The following is a 19,520-nucleotide window of genomic DNA, read 5'->3' on the forward strand; positions in this document are numbered from 1 at the left end:
GACAAAACATCAATCAGAACTATAGTTATAGGATGAAGAGAAAGAAGGACGGGTAGATATAACCCTCATGAAAATTTTAGTCTGAAATTTTCCTGAAACATTTCTGAAATTTTCCTGAAACATTCCAGAATTGTCTATCTGAATCAAGTCTGAAACAAAAGTCTGAAACATGCCTGTAATTGGAACATTCCAGGCATGTTTCAGACTTGGTGTTTCAGCCAATTGCGAGTGATGTTTCAGCCAAAATTTCAGCAATGTTTCATACAGTTTTCAAACTATAAGTAAGCAAGGTTTCAGAAATATTCAGCAATTATTCAGTGCCGTTTCAGCAATTATTCAGCACTGTTTCAGAAATTATTCAGCACTGTTTCAGCAAATATTAAGTACTGTTTCAGCAATTATTCAGCACTGTTTCAGCAATTATTCAGTGCTGTTTCAGCAAATATTAAGTACTGTTTCAGCAATTATTCAGTGCTGTTTCAGCAAATATTCAGTGCCGTTTCAGCAATAATACCCCACCTATTCAGCAATGTTACAGCACTTATTCAGCAAGGATATGCTAGCTTTTCATCCTGCAATATACTTTAAAAAATAATCGAGACAAATATATTTCAATTTTTATTTTTCATTCAAAATATCAAGTCTTAAATTGTCTTTTTCAGGCACTACCTTTTTTATAATTTAAATTTCCATTTACTGTTTACTTGGTATTACATCCTACCGGGTCTTCCCACCTCTCTGATTAGAAATAGCTAGCTGTTGCATGTTGTAGGCCTTATAGTCCACTATGAGGTAATCATTCTGATTGTCATATAGATCTATAGGCCTTGTCTGTATCCAACGAATTTTTAGGATAATCCACTTCTTAATTTGCTTGAATCCATCTGAAATTATACTAGCATACATGTACATTGTAAACTTAACAATGTGTTTAATCTTATAAATAATGATCGAAGTTCATATAAATTCATGATCTTAATTAATTCAACATGGAATGCTTCAAATTTATGTGATCGAAAGTTCTAATTTTTACATAGTACAGGCACTTAATAGGACTATTAGGTTAACATTAACACAAAAATTCATACCTCGAACTGCTAACAAAATGGCGTCGAAGATTCAGGCCAGGGAAACCAAGATCTGGAGGTTTTCATGCTTATGCATTCTCCCTCAAGGTATTTACTAAAATCTTTTCTTGGATCCTTTATACAGGAGAGTGGAATCGCATTAAATTCATCTTCACCCACTCATACAACGATGGCGTTATGATTTCAAGACATGGCTGTTGATCAAACGAATTTTTTCCCGCGTGCAATACTTCCGTCTGCGATGAATATTAAACTGGTACCCTTATCGACCTCGCCTATTTTGTATGTAGGTAGCATCGATCAGCGGGGAACCAGTTTACAAATATTTTAAAAAAATATTGTCAAAAGTATTATAGCTTTTAAAATAAAGGATATATTCCAATATTTCTCCTATAAATTTTTTTTATCGATTTTTTTAATACTTTGTAATTGATTGACAACTTCCGTCAACATCGGAAGAAAACACAGAAGATGGAGGCCGGAGGGGCAGTGCAGTGAGAAGATTCTGCCTTACTTAACATGTAAGTTTCAAAACGATAATAATATAGGCTTAAATTATGATTGAAAATGACAGTCATATAAATAAATGGCACTTGGTTTCAATTTTGAAGTAGAGGTGACTGTCTAATGAAAGTCGCCGATTTTTCGATTTTTGTTAGGCCTAGGACACCCATGTTTTCTTATGTAACAGTGTGTAAAGATTTCAAGCTAAATGCACAAATGAATTTCACTGCCCACAGTTATAACAAGTAGGGATTACACACGTTGTAATTGTAAAACGACAAAGTTACGACGACCCGAATTTTCTCAACACAATTTCGCAATCTCTTGCTAGTGCCATTCTTCCATACTTTCACAACGTCTAGTAGGTTGAAAAATTCAGAAAATGCTTAATGCAGTTTTGTATTTGAATCCAATTGCAAAAATATACTATGGTAAAGCAGTTTAAGTATATCTATGACACAAAATGCTCTTGAATTCATACATTGAAATATTGCGTCATTAGACCTGAATTACGATTATAAATCAAATATACAGCATGAGTAATACAGCAATAGATACTCAAGAATTTGCTTGAAATGTAGGACTGTGTGATTGTATTGTTATGGAGCCTCTAATTAATATATTCATATATTGTTATTATATTTTTTCAGTAAGTCATTCTTAGGAGAACTTCTTAGTAGATAATAAGCAGGCTGACTCTTTATAAATTGGGAAGAGGAAGGAGTCGGAACTGTACATTCTGGAGGGAGTGGCTTGTGCTGAGTTTTATTTTTTAAGGAAACTTCCTTTCAACATGTTCAACAACAGAAAATTTGTGAATTAACACACTGTAGAGTGCCAAAATCTGTTGCAACAGAATTATAGTTGCAGATTAATCTAATAGATCTGCCTGTGATGACCATGATTGGAACTATATCTTGTTTAGTAAATGGACTTAAATAATGATCAACTCCAAAAAGTACCAAAAACTGTTACAACAGAATTGCTACAGTATAGATGCCTGTGATGACCATGATCGAGACTAATATTTTTGATGAAGTGTTAAAGTGTATACACAGACACAAACATGGGCATAGTTAATTTGTTTTGTATTATATAATGTCCATGATGGTTTGATTTCATTGTCATGTCATATATTATGATTATAGTTTAAATAATTTATCTCCAAGGAATTTGTCTTTTCTCAGCATGATAAGTTGTCACAATATTGCAGAGTTTCAGACAGTTTCAGCAATTTGAATGTTTCAGATGGAACTCAGCAATTTTAATTGATGTTTCAGACTGTCTCAGCAACTTGTCTGAATGTTTCAGTAATTAAGAAATGTTTCAGCAATGCTCAAGGTGTTTCAGCATATGTACTGAAACATGTTCAGCATTGATTCAGCAAGAAACATTTCAGTAAGCAATGTTTCAGTAATTAAGAAATGTTTCAGCAATGCTCAAGGTGTTTCAGCATATATGCTGAAACATGTTCAGCATTGATTCAGCAAGAAAAATTTCAGTAAGCAATGTTTCAGATTTGTTTCAGATATCTTTCAGCAAATTTTCAGCAAAATATTTTCATGAGGGAGAACATCAATCAGAACTATAGTTATAGGATGAAGAGAAAGAAGGACGGGGTAGACATAAAACATCAATCAGAACTATAGTTATAGGATGAAGAGAAAGAAGGATGGGTAGACAAAACATCAATCAGAACTATAGTTAGGATGAAGAGAAAGAAGGATGGGTAGATATAAAACATTAATCAGAACTATAGTTATAGGATGAAGAGAAAGAAGGACGGGGTAGACATAAAACATCAATCAGAACTATAGTTAGGATGAAGAGAAAGAAAGATGGGTAGACAAAACATCAATCAGAACTATAGTTATTGGATGAAGAGAAAGAAGGACGGGTAGACAAAACATCAATCAGAACTATAGTTAGGATGAAGAGAAAGAAGGGCGGGTAGACATATATTTAATACTCCCAAAACTTTGTTAGTGGGGGACATAACAGAGCTGCAATGCTGACCCCAAAAGTAAATATAGGGTCTACTATATTGTTTTGTAAGAACCCAGATGACTAAGATTTTGCTTGATTGGACTCAGAGTGACTTTAAGTGAGAAGTTGGGTTTGATTGGCACTGTATGTCATAAATTTACAAAATATACATTGTGTTAAAAGTTTACACATTGTCAGCTTTAAATCCCATATCATAAAATTACAAATGGATGGGGCTCAGGGATAGAGGTGCTTTTTTAATTATTCTTTTCTTTATCAGATAGTTTGACAAAGTTATTTTCAGATTCCTATATTGATGAGAGCGGCCCAAAGATTTTGTTGATAGCAATCTATTTCAGCACTATGAAGAGGCAGCCTAGATAACTGACTGTGATTTGGCTTCACTCAACAGGTTATGAAATATCTGTACTGAAAAGATCTTTCTTCAGAGTAAAATGATTTTTTGAAATAGATCAAAAATATATTCTAATGATAATTCCGTATTTTTAGGGTTGTATGTACTTATATGACACTGGTAACATATGTATGCATTTAGCAGCATTGTAATGTTTTTAGTTATATTGACATTTGTAATAAATACTCTTTTCAACAAACTCTGGACTACTGTTATAATCTTTGGACAAAAAACAGAGCAGAGAAGACTCACGGAGAGCACTTACATGTATCAGCATACTTTAGTATGTTTTATCATGAGGACGATGCTATAATTCATACGAGTCAATTGTAATATCACGGTCTCTTATGATGTTTGTGTATGACAAATATACATGTTATAAAAGTGCTGAAGTAGCCATCAGTAATGACTGCCCAGAACAGCTGGCTATGACCAATCCAAACGTGACTTATCCTTTCTCGTTTTTTGCCTCCCTGCCCCTGGGACCTGACTACATCTGAATCACGAGTACAAGTATTAAATTATCTACCTCTATCAAATATATTATTCTGCCCACACAAAATAGCTGTAATGATTCAGCTTATTGGAGTTACTTTTCTCAAACCTGTAATGATCAAATTAGAAACAACTGTCCACACTGCCAATGTAATATATACCTAGAATGAAAATTTGATAGACTGTGATTTTACATATTGAAGTTTTCCTGCAACCACTGAGACAGATAGATTAATGAAGATAGCTCCCTTATGATTCATTACATTATTATGAATACAGATATAATGTAGTCTTCTTTGATACACGATACTGTTTTACTGAAATGTAATGCTAGCATCTGTAATACTTTAATCGATTGTAAAGATGCGACAGGTGAAATTATTGCATTCCCGATTTCCAAACATCAGAAAAATTGCGCGAACGGTCATGCCTCAATTGAATCCTATCAAATAGGGCAAGCATCTGCAGAGCCAGTGTATTAATATTTATAAAGTCACTTTTTTTATCCTCCCTATTTGTTATAGCAGGGACTCCTTACAAGCTCAAAGCCTCAAGTTTTCAATGTTCCAATATCTCCAGCATTGCCCATACATTTGGCTCTGTTGAAGGTCTGAGTAAACTTAAGTGACCAAGGTTGAAATAAAGGGATTGATTTGATACATCAATACTTAATGAGCTTTAAGTGTAACAGAACAGACGTCCCTTATACAGGTAACAGAGATGAGAAATCTGATATAAAGCAGGTAAAATTGCAGGTAGCTGAAATTTGTTTTATCACACATCTAAGAATGGACTAGAACTTTCCATGGGAAATTTTGTATGATGAAACACCAGTTAAACTTTACTTTCATATTTTCTAACAATGATATAGAAATCAAAATTTGCAGTATCTATATTAACATAGCGCTGCATGAACTTAAAATATTGTCAACCAGAAATTGAACTTATAATGCATTTAGCATAAATGAATCTAGTCAATCCTCAGATTCATGCCAAAAGAATTGTCATAAAAAGAATGATCTTAAAATAAAACCACATGTAATAATAGTTTAAAACAATATTTAACAGTAATATCAAACAGCAACAAAGTCCCACCAAAAAACTATGACAACCTTCAGAACTTTATTCAATCAGTGAATACAATGCAATAAAATCAATTAATGCTAACGAAATAAATCTCACGGAGTTTCCACAAGCCTGTCTTACCTGAAGCTTCCATCCAGAACTCCAAGGTTTACGATCACCCTGCCTTCCTGATCCACTATGACCCAATCAATACCTAGGTGGGATGAACTAGTACTACAACCAGTCAGCAGACTCACACAATTCACAGTTACTACTACCTTCCTATCGCCAAGTCATAAATATTTTGCTTTCTATCTAAATAATGCTCTAATTAACAGCCTGTTGCTGACTTATTCACAAAGCCCAGTGCTTGTATCAGTTCATAGACTAGCTCAAGATGTACATTAATTCTTTCTAAAATAACAGATAGGTGCCAGCAAGCGTGTAGAAACAGCCCCATCATTAGAAAACCTTCAAGTTTCCATTGATACTGCTTTGTAGTTCTCTGCTAAATTGTTATATTCTGTGTGAAAATTGAAGTGTCAGGACAAGTGAAAAATAAGTTTACATTATCCTGTTGTAAGAGAACTGTGATCCCAACCTTCTTAAAGGTCTAATGGGTTAACCTAACAACAGAAAGGTTGTTGGTTTGAATCCCTGGTTGTTTCACATTTTGTCTATAGGATAAAAGGACCCAGTTAAAGGGCCAGTAAAGGTAATTTTGTTGAAATTTTTGGGAAAACTTAAAATGAGTCCAAATGATTCATACAAGTCATTTTCAGAATAAAAATAAATAAATAAAGATCTGCATTTATTTCCAAATTCATAATCTTCAAATTACTTCCCCTGAATATTTGCTTCCTGGACAAAAATTCAGTTTGCTATACAAGTTGGCTCCAGGTGTAACTTTCAACAAACATACCATCATTCCAAGGTTGAAAAATATCATTCATAAATCTTTTTTAATTATGTTAGAATGGAATAAGATGATTTGGGGTAAGAAATTGAGCTTTACTACCTCTTTAAATCATTTAGCTGTGACAGAGTATATCAGTTTCTCTTGTAAGTGCCCCAGCCTATCTACACTTCATTACTTGGGAATAACTGAGACTTTACACAAAAGGCCTATGGGCCACAACACTCACTTTGCTCATACAGAAATGAAGACTCGTAAGTTTGTAACACTATCTATGATGATGTTGAAATGCTTTTTAAGATGACTGTTTTGTTTATTTATGTGCAATGAAGATTCCTCCAAACGTCCAACATGTCAGAACAAGAAAAGTGTTGTAGAAAGAGAATGATCCAAGTAAACGGTACATAGGTTTCCAACCAATGTTTGGGACCTATCACAATAACAGAAGTGTCCTACCAATATTTGGACAAAAAGCAGAGCAATAAAATAATTTTCAAAATTTCACATCTTATTCCCGCCATGTGAAACAAATATTTGCATTTTAGGTCAATGAGAAGTTGATCTTTTGACCAGCAGAAGTTATCTCCACAAGTTGAACGAAAATTAAAAAGACAAAGAGAACCAGGAAGAGGAAAAAGCAGTATTCAAGAAAAAAAGGCATGTACGTGTATAGTATGGTAATGTAAAAAGATAGCATGATCAATGTCAGGATTTATGTGAAATGAGAGAAGGGGTTCCATAGGAACAGAATACAAACGTGAACAATATCACTTGGATTTCAACATTACAGAAACCCTCCAACTACTACTGCTGGTTCTCAATACACATTAGTATATTTTGACTTAGAAACTACTGGCTTGATCGAGTGAGAAATTTTAAAAATGATTATTGCCAAAGAGAAATCTTTAAATCCTTAAGGTTAAATATTTCTTATTCTGTATTCTATAATTTGTGCTCTATATAATGGTTTCATTCTTCATCTTATAATTTTTTAAAGGTATTTTTGTCATTTTATCTTATATATTTATCATTCGGATGATGATTGTGAAATTACACAGATTACAAGAGCGGACATGAAACTTTCTGTTGGTATGCACTTCATTGTCAAAATCCATATCTCACTGAGCGTCCACCACAGCAGTATTTAGTATTGCCATCCAGGGACAGCATATGTTAAAAACTGAACATACATATAGTAAAGATGCCTCTGATGCATCGAGAAATTTTGCCTTTTTGCTAAAAATCTTTAACAATATTATTCTTGTTACTTGCAATGCTAATTTTGATTCATGTTTTATTTCCATGCAATACATTGTATTGGGATTAGACCCTGGTGGAGACAGCCTAGATATAGATTATTTTGATAATGAGAGCAACAATTTCCGGGTTGCTGCAGCAGTGAGTGAATTTGGGCCATCAGAATGTTACAGTATGTATTGAATTTTATGCATGCATACAGAGAATTTATTTACTGAAACTACATTAAATAAATTAACAGTTTCAATCTAGTTTTTCTATCCTATTTAGATCATTACCATAATTTGCAAACATTCATATTGATGAAATTATGGAAAGAAAATTTGTTCTTTACTATCAAATATTTATAATCAATTATTTTCATGAGAATGGGAAATTAAAAAGTATACGTTTGTTTTTGAGTGCATGTTGTTTTTAAGCGCATGTTTGTTTTTGAGTGCATGTTGTTTTTGAGTGCATGTTTGTTTTTGAGTGCATGTTGTTTTTGAGTACATGTTGTTTTTGAGTGCATGTTTGTTTTTGAGTGCATGTTGTTTTTCATCCCATTCAAGAATAGTTCTCTCATGTATAGATGTCACCAGCTTAGCTTAAGGAGAAGTGCCACAAATTTTGACTTATGCAGGGCTCTTAAGGCCATAGCAGTGGAGATTCTTTATTGTGCCAATGCTTATCCTGACATAAGACATTTCTTTTTAAGGTCAAATCTCAAAAGACCCATGAATTTCACTTTTAATGCTGGATACTTGCCAAAGGTACAGTGACTATTGTATTTTTTTTTGTCACTTGCAATGTTAAACATATTAGGTTTAATCAATGTGGCACAGAGACTGATAATCAAACCTGGCCCTCCTGGTTGTGAACTGAGTGTCCTACAACCAAGCAACGTACCATGAAACTACTAATCTACTAAAATTAACCTACAACCAAGAAACCATGAAACTACTAATCTACTAAAATTAACCTACAACCAAGAAACCATGAAACTACTAATTTACTAAATTTAACCTACAACCAAGAAACCATGAAACTACTAATTTACTAAAATTAACCTACAACCAAGAAACCATGAAACTACTAATTTACTAAAATTAACCTACAACCAAGCAACCATGAAACTACTAATCTACTAAAATTAACCTACAACCAAGCAACTATGAAACTACTAATCTACTAAAATTAACCTACAACCAAGCAACCATGAAACTACTAATTTACTAAAATTAACCTACAACCAAGCAGCCATTTAACTACTAATCTACTAAAATTAACCTACAACCAAGCAACCATGAAACTACTAATCTACTAAAATTAATCAAAGTTTCTAATTGATTCTAAGGAAGTATTTGGTTGAGTTTTTTTAAAAAAGAATTTGATAAAATATATAAATGCAAGCCGAAATCTACAAGAATCAGAATATCAATGATTGGGGCAAGGTCACAAGTAATGATAAAAATATCAATGATTGGGGCAAGGTTACAAGTAATGATAAGAATATCAATGATTGGGGCAAGGTTACAAGTAATGATAAGAATATCAATGATTGGGGCAAGGTTACAAGAAATGATAAGAATATCAAAGATTGGGACAAGGTTACAAGTAATGATAAAAATATCAATGATTGGAGCAAGGTTACAAGTAATGATAAGAATATCAATGATTGGGGCAAGGTTACAAGTAATGATAAGAATATCAATGATTGGGGCAAGGTTACAAGTAATGATAAAAATATCAATGATTGGGGCAAGGTTACAAGAAATGATAAGAATATCAAAGATTGGGGCAATGTTACAAGTAAAGATAAAAATATCAATGATTGGGGCAAGGTTACAAGTAATGATAAGAATATCAATGATTGGGGCAAGGTTACAAGTAATGATAAGAATATTAATGATTGGTACAAGGTTACAAGAAATGATAAGAATATCAAAGATTGGGGCAAGGTTACAAGTAATGATAAGAATATCAAAGATTGGGGCAAGGTTACAAGAATGATAAGAATATCAAAGATTGGGGCAAGGTTACAAGTAATGATAAGAATATCAATGATTGGGGCAAGGTTACAAGTAATGATAAGAATATCAAAGATTGGTACAAGGTCACAAGAATGATAAGAATATCAAAGATTGGGACAAGGTTACATAGCTGCTATACAAGGATTTATTTGTATTGTCAGTTCCCAACCAAATGGTGTGTAACTCATACTGTAGTGTGCAACTTTTACTGTAGTGAGTAACTTTTACTGTAGTGTGCAACTCTTACTGTGCAACTCATACTGTAGTGTGCAACTCATACTGTAGTGTGCAACTCATACTGTTAAGTGTGCAACTCTTACTGTAGTGCATGTGCAACTCTTACTATAGTGTGCAACTCTTGCTGTAGAGGAAATAATTATTCTTTACGCTAAGAAAATATATAAAGATATCAGATGCTATTTCCATGTGATCATATAACTGGAGTCCATGTGTTAACCCTGTTCAATGTTTTCAAAGTTCACCATGACAAGATCATCTGAGATATTCCTTCAGACAATAGGGAATTCACAAAATATTGCATTACTCCCACAGCAAAGATTTAGAAATTCAACATGCCCTCACATAGTCAATCATTTGATAGCAGATTCATTTCATTGAATAGGTTGCTGATCATTATGAATCCCAGTAACACATGTATATGACAATGTAGTCTTGTAAAATCGTCAATCAGTCATGTGGAGTAGATTAATTACCTCAATGTTATTCAAATTTCACTGAAAAATGTCTGAACATAAAATTGGACATTTAATTGTACCTCCATAATGAATTTTCTTGCAAACTGAAGTTCAATCTTAAAAGTAAAATTTCAACAATTGATTGACATTTCTCTCTTTTTCTCTATATAAGAGTAATCTAAGACCTTCAGTTTCATGAAATTTGCAAATGGTCCACCAATTGAATTTTTTAATGTATCAATATATCGCATTGGCCTTTAAGTTAAATACAAGTAGAATTTACCTGTAAATTTGGTCTGCTTTACAGCATTCAACAATGGTCTTCAGTGGGTTTAATCAAAAGCAATGTGATCTTTAATCACACCTTATTTATTAGATTTACAAGGTGATATTTGATTATATTTCCTGTAATTAATACTCAAACCTTACTGGCTGACAAACATTTCAAAAAACCAAACAATATTTCCTTCTGCAAGTAAATTCCATTTCCTTCAGGGTGATGTTTATCAATAGCAATGGGAAACATTACTTAATAATGGGTAGCATTATAAAAAAAATTCACATGTGCCAATTCATGCACATAAGGTTTACTTTAGTTTTCAATAGTTTCATTTGTGAGTTTGAGATCAATTACAATTGAAATACGCAATTAAAAATGAAAACAACTTCAACAGAATTCTGAATGGTAATATTCAAGAAATAAATTTCTCTTTTGAAAATGCATCAGGGTATGTATAAACTGCTATGCTTCATGCCATCGAAATACTTCATGAAGCATGTTAGTGTTAGCGCTTCACGAAAAGTATGCTGGTGTGAAGCATTACAGTTCATACCCTCGTGTAATTTCAAAACTGAAATTTATTTCCTATATTTATACATTCTATATAACTTTCATTTCTGTTGGAATTCCCAGCCGCTAAGACAGACAGACGTACAATCAAGATTCATTCACGCATTGTCCACAACCACAATCCATTCAGGATTACAATTTGTAGGGATACCGAAGGCAAAAACATTCAAAATGTAAATTTATATATATTCCAGTACAATAACCATAAACTGAATGCTGTGAATACAGAATTAATAATGATTACTGCTGATAATTTAGGGTAATTCATTGGAAAAATGCAATATTTACATATGACTATGCACATATAGAAGATAACATCTATACACTACCATGGATACTGCGGGGCATCTTCTATAGACATTGGGGGGGGGGGGGGGGGGGGGGGGGGGGGGATCATGAATGATTGACTCTGTGATGTATATTACTAAGCATATACTTAACACCCCCACAGATAAATTTAACTCTATGAAGTTAATGTAACCTGTGTGGTCCTTTATTTGCCTTATTTATCTATTTCCTGGCAAGATCGACACTCGATCTTTTCCTCAACTCCATCAGATTTAGAGCTGTATGCCTTACCTATTTACATTAGTGCAGCAACTGGTTATAAAAACTCCAGGAATTTTGCAGCTATTGTTTGCCAACAATCAATACATCAAAGGATATTCCTGGATATTCTAGTCAGTCAATAAGTCCTGAAAATAAGACTGATATATGAATCCATCTAATCTCCAGTGTGCTAATTGATCAGTCAGGCATGTGTTTATAGATATAGACAATTGACATGGCAGTGCATATATATCACTCAGTCTTAATCACTTACAGCAATCAAGCCTAATTATTAATATCATATATATTATATATATAAAATCTAAAATATAAATAAATATCCACACTGGTGTTAGTATGATAAAGAATTTAAAATCAGAAATCCGAAAATCAACTCAACTGGTTTCAGAGTCAACTCTTGAAGATTGGATATGAAACCGGTTGAGTTATTTTCAGTGTTCTGGTTTTTCTTTATTATATATTCCAGAAGTACATGTAGAAAATTTTACACAAGTAGTATTTTGATAAAAACGTCACAATTAGTTTACTTCTACAGGAGTATAATCCATAAAACTGCTGAAGTGAAGAAACTAGTTAGGTATACTCAATTGCCTTTGTGTTATATAAATGAATATAAAATTATATATAGACACACACACCCACAGAGTATAAACAGTGATATAAAAATAAATGTTATCATGCAGCCAAATTCTTAAATAATCCACAAGCATGACAAGAATTTTGAAAACAGGAATGGCATTTCTAATTGAAAAGACTTCAGAATTCACATGAAAAGATCAGATATTGCCTAAAGGTATTAAAATATAGAGAGCGGAAGTTACAGTGTGCGTCAATCTGTTTTCATTCAAACAGTGAGATCTTCTAGATTACAGAAGAAATTATGTAATTCAAAAAATCAACAACAAAATCCATTAATTAAATTATCAAATTGGTATCCAAATTTTTGTATGTAAAATAATTAGTAAATCTATATATATACCTACATGTATCAGAACCTAAATGTTCAGATGCACAGATTTCCAAATTGATATTTCACTGTCAGTTTTATCTCCTGATGGAAAAGACCACTACATAAAATCCATGGCAAAACTATGATTTGTAAAGAGATTTGAAGAGATCATCTGGTGAAGATACTTCATTAATTCCATCAATTATTAACATTCACAAACTCCCCCATGACACAGTGTGCAGTGTAGAGACAGCTACCGATCTGTTCTTCACCATACATATACATACATTATGTGCTGTTTAACTGACAGGTGAAAATGGAGAAAAAACCCAAAACATCTGGCAACTGCATGAGTTGGTTATAACTGAACTGAACATAATGATCTAAAATAGATTTGGACTACACAATTATATGGTTTACTTGTTGGCAGTGATAATTAAGCTGATCAATTCAACCCATCTAAAATCCTGTTAAATCCCTACTAAAAGTTTAAATCTTATGATGTGTACAATCTGTATTCAAATACATTTTCAATATATCTAGTTCATCCTCACTTGAAAACCCGGGCCATAAACTTGTGACATGTACAGCTAATACTACGAAAGTATGCAGAAATAAGATTTAAAATACAAGTAAAAAGCTTGAATTATAGTGTAAATGTTAAATTACACACATACATGTAATCAGACATCAGCACTATCATCCACTGAGACTTGTAACTACAACAAGAGACCCCTGGGCTTGACATCCATCACCATTTTATATACATTCTGTATAATTCACACTACTGAGGTTGGAACATAATGAACAGAAGTGCTTATTTCTTAGAGAGAGAGAGACAGAGACAGAGAAAGAGAAAGAGAGTTAGAATAAGATTTGGTTCTAACCAGTCCTAGAATGGGCATCAAACTTTTCACTGTGACACACCAGTCTGAGTTTCATAAAAAAAAGTTTTATATGTGATATTGCAAAATGAACATCTGAAGGTTTCTCATAGCATCTTGCTGTATGTGTATTGTACTTTAATCAAAGGAGTAGGGTATTTTGCATAACTTTTTTTTTTAAAGAATGCCTAGAATGAAGGATTTTTTGTTAAGAACTAGTTTGCAATTTGTTTTATGTTCAAAGAAGACTTCAAAATCATTGAAAAATAATTGAACACATGCAGTCACATTTCCAAAATATATTTTCGATTATTTCTTCCTCACTGTGACAAAAGGTACACATCTTAGAGCTCACCCATTTTATTTTTAATAAAAATGAATTTGTTGCTAAACCTTTTATTGATTATTCTGTATTGAAATCAAACTAAACAATCCATCACCCGAACTTCTGCATTTTCCCCATGTAAAACATTAATTCCCAATGATATCCCACCAACTCTTGGGACCCATCTTTGAACCTGTGGCTATTGGTGTGAACAAACTTGAATTTACACTTCATGAGAATGACTGCATAATCATTTTAAAAATTGTACCCTTGCAGTTCTTGAAATGATTTTCAAAAAGTTTCTCTGTATTACCATATTCCTATGTAAAACTGTGGCCTTGCCCTTAGCACCTAGTGTTATGGTGTTAACAATTAATCTTGAATCAACACTTTTCGAGGATATTTGCACATTAATTGCATATCAATTTAACAAACTATACCATGTATACCCTATGGTAGTTCTTGAGAAGATTCTTTGAAAACTTTCTTCTATGATCCTTTGTTAAATTTTGAATTGGCATTTTCAAGTTGATAGAATTCATGATGAGACTATATTTTCAAAATGTCAATGAAATATTTGTGTGATTTTAACAAGTCAAGGATAATTTCAAAAGGTAACAAGTCTATACTTTCAGTTTATGGTCATGGAACCAGAAATGTCGGTGCAATATAATTTAAAACAAAGTTCTTTCAAATCAAAAGAAAAAGCTGTCCTTACCTATACTCTACTTTTTTTTAAAATTGAAAGAGGAAACATGTCTATTTTTTCTTCATCCAAAAAAAAAAGGGGAAAGAAAAAACAAAAGACATTATATTATGATGATGATTACACATTATATGAAAAATTGCATTCATGAGGTTCTTCAGATGTTTTTTAATTCCTATATATATTCTTGTAAATGCAATTTAATGCATACCTTTAAACCTGTAGTCTGCCAAAAACTCTTAGGGGTCATAGTACAATGTAATAACAAACTAATCAACGCTAACTGAGATGCTCGCACATCAGTTTGGCAGATTGTGCCCTCGTAGTTCGTAGAAAAAGTTTTGTTAAGAAATATCTTATATAATCTTATGTGCACCCTCTTGTAGTCTGGATCATCTTGATGTTTGTGTATATACTCCCTGCAAACATCTGAATGCTTTCTATAGAAAAAACATTTCTCCATTAATAGATGGCCCTAAACTAGTAAACAAATTTGAAAGAAAATGTGCTTGTGATGGTGGCTGATAAAAACTTGTACATGCCATGTATGAAATCTAAACAACAATACTTCTAAAATTTATTTCAAATCAGTACCCTATTTGCGACTTTTTCTTACTTATCTCTCTGGGAAGAAGACACAGTCCTTCATCTGAGAAAAACTTGAAGCCCTTTTACCTAACTGTCCTGTAGCAAGTTTGGTCAAAATTGGCCTAATGTTTTTTGAGAAGAAGTTGGAATGTGATAAGTTGACAGACAGATAGCTGCAGAACTGTAGCTCTCTGAAAAAATATTTTGACATAATATCTATGTCAAAATATTTTTTCAGAGAGCTACAGTTCTGCAGCTAACAGACAGACAGACTATTATAGACAAACTCAGAAAAATTCGTTAGAGCTTTCAACTTAGGTGAAATACTAATAAATGTATTAGCTTGATTAATTTTGTATTCTTCATAAATACATCTGTCTGATTACATTTTTAAGTGTCACAAAATAACTCCATGGAGAAGTAGTCCTGATCCACAAAATAACTCCATGGAGAAGTAGTCCTGATCCACCATGCAACCATGATCACGTACATTCCTGACATATTTCATGCAACAGCAAACACAAAACATTCATTGAAAGAAAAAATAATTGCATGAAAGGTGTATAGGCTAAAACTAGGTTTCAGTATAGTCTAACCACAGCAAATTACCTTTGAAGTCATAATTGTCCACATGGTTGAAGTTATTTATAATGTCCTGGCTCATATTATTTAGGTCACAACTAGGGCCTAATTCAGTTTGTCCTCAATTGAATACACACAGACAGACAGTTAATCCAAGATAAAGGTCACAAGAAAAATAATTACACAATATGGTCAAACAGCCCCACAAACATTATGATCTGTGATCTCCAATTATATAAAGGTGGACGAAGGCAGTCATGCATGTTGTACTAAGAGACCTTATCTTGCAATCCTTGGTCCAACCTTACCTTTAAACAACTGTGTAGTGTGTCCTTGTCAGCTGGATCAAGCTCACTCGTAAATATTTCTGCTGCTAGCTGAATTAAAAACATGTGTATGAATTATCTAGTTTCAATTCAGTTATGTATTTATACAAATCAACATGATTATCTTCTCCTCCAATTAGCAATTCAAAATTTAAATTAATATAAAATCAGACTTAAAATAAGTAATACATGTACAAAATTTAAATTAATATTAAATTAGACTTTAAAAATTTAAAACATGTACAAAATTCTTGTGGAGTTGAAGATTCGGATATTGATATTTCCATTACTATTCCAATTAGCTAATCAGAATTCATACAATAATTTCCGGTATAAATACAAAACCTGTATCAATTACCATTCATAACTGTGGAATCATAGACCACAACAAAATACACAATTTATATTAAATGTTTCAATGTCCTTGATATATCCCAACAAAACGAAAAAATCTTGAACATCCACACAACCCACAAATTTAAATGATTGCACTGTAATCTATAACATCGTTATACATACCAATCATTACTGATTTCATCTCCAACAGAAACAAATTCATTATAATCTTTATCTATTATATTAATAGTCAACATAGTTTAACAGTAAAGTAATAACACAATTACTAGAATATAAATATATATTTCAGGTGACAAACAGGAAAAAACATTGGAGTATAAAGTAGATCAGAAGTGGGCCCAATTCAAACTGACCACACCAGACTGAGGAGGAACACGCACATCTACACAGTAATCCGAATTCCGTTGTGATATCATTAACAACCACAAATATTTCTTATTCATATATATACATGTAGATATATACAGTATTTTAAATATCCTGGCATTGTTTCCTAGCTAGATCACCATGTTATCAACATTACTTCATCCTATTCTGCTATTAAGAGTCACTGAACTTGATACACGTGTTGGTGTCGTTATGTTAAGCTTTTAAGGAAGTATAACACACCAGAGAAGATTGTTAAGGATAAAACGTGGAGAATAAACGTACAATAACCTTTTGAAATTGAAAACTTAAAAATTTACCTATCTTGACAGCAAAAAATGCAGTTTTAGTAGAAATAATTATTCACCAGAAAGAAAATTAAAACCCCTGCAGGACTCAAACCCATGATCTACATGCACAGTCCTACACCTTAAGCCATTGAGCTATATGATTTAGATGGACAGGGATTATATGACTTACATGTATAACTATTTGTCCTTTTGTGTTTCAAAAGGAAGCTGGTCATCATATAATGTGTTATTTATCCTTAAATCAAGGGAACAGGAGAATTTCTTTTCAAGATGAAATTTAATACATAGAATTATACTAACCTGATGTACAATTTCACAAGCAAGCCTCTAGCTATTTAGGTTTAATATCACTGCAAATTTATCTTAATGAAATTATCTCAATCCACCACTGCTTTTATGTTGATCCAGCAATATTTTCCAGAAATATTTTCCCTCAGGATTTTTGTCCACAGATATCACCACTAAATAGAATTTCCTTCTGATTGAACCATTCTATGCATATCATGACTTGTAGAGTTTAATGGTTCAGGGAAGTGTGGAAAACCTTAGCAATTGAACTTTAGATTCATCCAAAACGTGATGTACTACCGGTATAGATTCCTGAACGAAAAGCTACAAAATTTATCAATTACGGATTGATGCAATGTAAAAAGAAACTTATTAATGACTCAGGCTGTACTGTTCTTGTAAAGCTAAATCAACCTTCGTTTGGGACGGCTAGATCTCCTGGATCTAAGAGCCAATATTGGCATAAACCCATTGAGAGAGAATGCGTGGGAGATAGTCCCAGTGAAGAACAGATGCCCAGGGGCGGTTTACTAACTCCGCATGCATAGTACTATCCTCCAGATGGGTTCAGTCAAATATAGTCCCTTGGGGGAAATGGTTCATTCAATGAATTTTTAAGTACACATTATAGTGTATTTGTATATATATTTTTCTTTTATCAGGAATAGGTTTGAATCTTTGTCATCGATTATAAACATCAGACACTGAGCCCTGCATATATAAGCAAACTGTTCACTTACCCTGGAATTTCTTCTAGCATAGATACCCCTACTGCAATGTGATTTCCAATTATTCCAACAATGCGCACACGTGTGTAAACAAACATTGTCAAGCATATGCTTGATTGATATTGATTCACGAAAGGCCGATCCCGAACTTGGCTGGTTCAGCATCCACTAACCTACGGGTTTGGGTTTAAATCTTGACAATTTCGAGAACTAACTTAGCACCAAGTTATGTACAAACAAAGAAGAAGACACACAAATATTGAAATGGCATGTACTGACAAATATAAGCTTGTAATAAGATTGACTCATTTTTACTTTTAAACCCCCACCCCCACATATTCCGCCACGGTTATCGCAAAGATCAAAGGAATGCCGTGGTCATATTCTGCGATATATCTCCATAATTGAATATGAGAAAACTTATGTGTTCTCACTGGCTTTTCGTGCTTTGCTGATCAATACAACAATAAAGTCGATAAAAGATAATTCAATTTTAAAATCCTAAGCGTGTTAATCAGTCTATAGTTGCAAAACAAAATAAAACGTGGCGATGCACTTCAATTCAATTGATGAGAGCATCAATTTCGTAGAAATATTGCTCGCAATAATTAATATAGAGCTCGGTATAAATAATTTAATGATCTCTTTAATTCAATTAAAGATATCTTTAATTATTTATAATGCTTTTGTATAAGGAATTAATGCGCGCATCAATTCTTTTAAAGAAAGCAACAATTCAATTAAATAGATCATTAATCAATTGTTGATATGTTGAATTGAATATATCTTTAATTATGTAGTCGCTCTCTCTAAAAGAAGTATTGCTCTATTCAAATGAATTAAAGATATCATTAATTCAATTGAAGAGAGCAATAATTGATTTAATGCGCGCATTAAATTAATTATTGCTCTCATCGAATGAATTAATGCGCGCATCAATTCAATCATTGCTCTCGTCAATTGATTTAATGCGCACATTATATCAATTATTGCTCTCTTCAATTGATTTGTAGCGGGCATCAATTCAATTGTTGGTATCATTAAATCATTTGAAGAGATCATTAATTCAATTAAAGTGCACATCAATTCAGCTGAAGAATTAATGCTATCATCAATTCAATTAATGCGGGCAATATAATTCAGAATTAAAGATATCATTAATTACTAGAAGAGATCTTTAATTAAATTGTTGCGAACATCAAATAAATTGATGATATTTTCAAATAATTGAAGATATCTTCCATTATTTGAGTATAT

General features: G+C 32.7%; 1 protein-coding gene and 2 long non-coding RNA genes across 15 annotated transcripts in view; 2 read left to right on the forward strand and 1 right to left on the reverse strand.

Annotated features, from left to right (window-relative positions):
• The window catches only part of LOC125670415 (pro-neuregulin-3, membrane-bound isoform-like), a 35,109-nt gene extending 16,706 nt beyond the window's left edge, over positions 1–18,403 (reverse strand). The window contains exons 1-4 of one of the 13 annotated variants that reach the window (XM_048905563.2): positions 18,276–18,403; positions 16,196–16,264; positions 11,863–11,978; positions 5,695–5,767 (exon numbers count right to left, since the gene is read on the reverse strand). The gene's annotated coding sequence lies outside the window, so the exon portion shown is untranslated. Of the gene's footprint in view, positions 1–5,694; positions 5,768–11,862; positions 11,979–12,836; positions 13,103–15,914; positions 16,265–16,732; positions 17,196–17,547; positions 18,207–18,275 lie in introns of those variants that run through there. The other 12 variants (XM_056162879.1, XM_056162882.1, XM_048905556.2 and 9 more) reach the window with 12 other exon arrangements.
• LOC125675342 (uncharacterized) lies at positions 69–2,760 on the forward strand. Its single transcript, XR_007370445.2, has 2 exons — positions 69–1,609; positions 2,243–2,760. It is a non-coding gene; the product is annotated as an uncharacterized LOC125675342 (long non-coding RNA).
• On the forward strand, positions 7,458–16,930 carry LOC125670416 (uncharacterized). The gene is made up of 3 exons (XR_007368195.2): positions 7,458–7,898; positions 8,424–8,478; positions 16,860–16,930. It is a non-coding gene; the product is annotated as an uncharacterized LOC125670416 (long non-coding RNA).
• Positions 18,404–19,520: the final 1,117 nt, after the last annotated feature.

Source organism: Ostrea edulis, chromosome 4 (genome assembly GCF_947568905.1).
Source record: "Ostrea edulis chromosome 4, xbOstEdul1.1, whole genome shotgun sequence".
In the NCBI taxonomy this organism is placed as follows: domain Eukaryota; kingdom Metazoa; phylum Mollusca; class Bivalvia; order Ostreida; family Ostreidae; genus Ostrea; species Ostrea edulis.